This window comes from Monopterus albus, unplaced genomic scaffold (assembly GCF_001952655.1).
Source record: "Monopterus albus unplaced genomic scaffold, M_albus_1.0 scaffold70.1, whole genome shotgun sequence".
Taxonomy (NCBI): domain Eukaryota; kingdom Metazoa; phylum Chordata; class Actinopteri; order Synbranchiformes; family Synbranchidae; genus Monopterus; species Monopterus albus.
In genome coordinates, this window is record NW_018127950.1 from 20,801 (window position 1) to 22,517 (window position 1,717).

Genomic DNA, 1,717 nt, shown 5'->3' on the forward strand with positions numbered 1-1,717 from the left:
ACGTGCGTGAGAGACCGCTGCAACAATTGGATCGGACAGTAACAAGACACAAATGCATACATCTCAGGCTCTGTGCACAAATACAATTCACCGGCCCTCCATCTGAGAGAGAGAGAGACAGAGTCCAGCACAACACCCCCTCCTTCCGCCCCCTCCACTCACTGAAACGGAATTAAAAAATCTTTAATATCTTTCCAGTAACGAACCTCCATTGCTGCAGCGCGTAGCGCACACACACACACACACACACACACACATAGCTACACACCGCGGGCCTCTTAAAACGTCATCAGAGAAGAAGAAAAAGCAGCCTGCAGAATTAAAAGCCGTTTCTTCCCACTGACATTATCCTACAGCAGGGAGGCGAGAGGCTCATCTGAATGTACTGAATGTAGGCTATACCACCGCTGACACTGACATCGTGACAACACCCGCTCTGTCTGTCTGTGGATCTGTGCAAGTCGCTCTCCTGGCTGTCTTCTTTTTCTTCTGCAAAGCGGCCAAACCTGCATCCGCGAGCGCAAGGAAAGAAAGAATAAGAAGAGGAGGAGGAGGAGAGGAAAACAGCGGGGATTGCAACATTAATCAAAATTCGTTTTTTCATCCTATTACATGGCGCAAGGGCTAAGCAAACGGGGCCGTGCTGGGTGTGATACTGCCACGGTGCATTTGGATATTCAAGCAGCGGTATCTTCAGCAGCAACCTCCTCCATCCTCGGCTGCTGCGGCGCCCACAACGACTCCACGTCCTCCTCCTGCCGGCTACATGTCGAGTGATGGTCGGCTTGCCTTGCTGGATGCTGCCCGCTCTCTCCGGATCATCGACGACCGAACCTCCTCTGACCGCAGACCCCCATTTTCGGCGGAAACCTTCCCAGAGCTATAGGGCTACATATGGAAACTGGGGATCAAAATTTTAGGAAAAAGGAAAATCTAAGAGGTTAATTATTTTTTTCCCGTCTTTTATAGGTATTTATGTTTTCTTTGTTTTTAAAAAAAAAGCTTAATTAGTTAAATTATTTATTTACTGAGCCTTGATTTCATCATTCCACCGAGTTAATTTGTGGGAAGCCAGCTTTGATTTAACCTCACAATAGGTCGTTATAAAACACCCCGAAAGTTGTGTTTATTTTGTTAGGGTGATTTTCATTTGTAGATAGAAATGAATATAATTAGTTAGGGCTTTTATTATATAGCATACATAAGTTTATATATTTTAATCTCACAGTTGTGTTTATGTTTATGTAGTTACATATCACCCTAAGTGTGCACTGAATCACTGGTTAGTATTTACTGTCTAAGCAAACTGGAGCACTGTTTAACATCAAAGGAGACTGGTTTACTAAAACACTGAGTTTTAAGGTTAATAGCTTTAGCAAAGAGGATCCACAGTTGTTTTATGAACACCACCTGGCTGATGGGATGGGGAGCTAGAAGTTTATTGGGGTTTTTAGGAGAGCAGGAACAGAGATTACATCTAAAGCCAGGAAGAGAGACCAACTTCAAAAGACAGGGTAATATACACACACACAGGCAGAGAAGTTTTATTGCTAAAGGGGGGGTTAGTGCCTAAAGTCTCTTGGTAGTAACAAAGAAAGAATAGGTGTCTATGTAAGAATTAAGACAGGGCAGGTATTCCTCCCATTTTTAGGGTGCTGCCTACAACCATTGGATCAGAGAGGAGGATTGGAGGATGGACGGACTGAAGGACCAATCT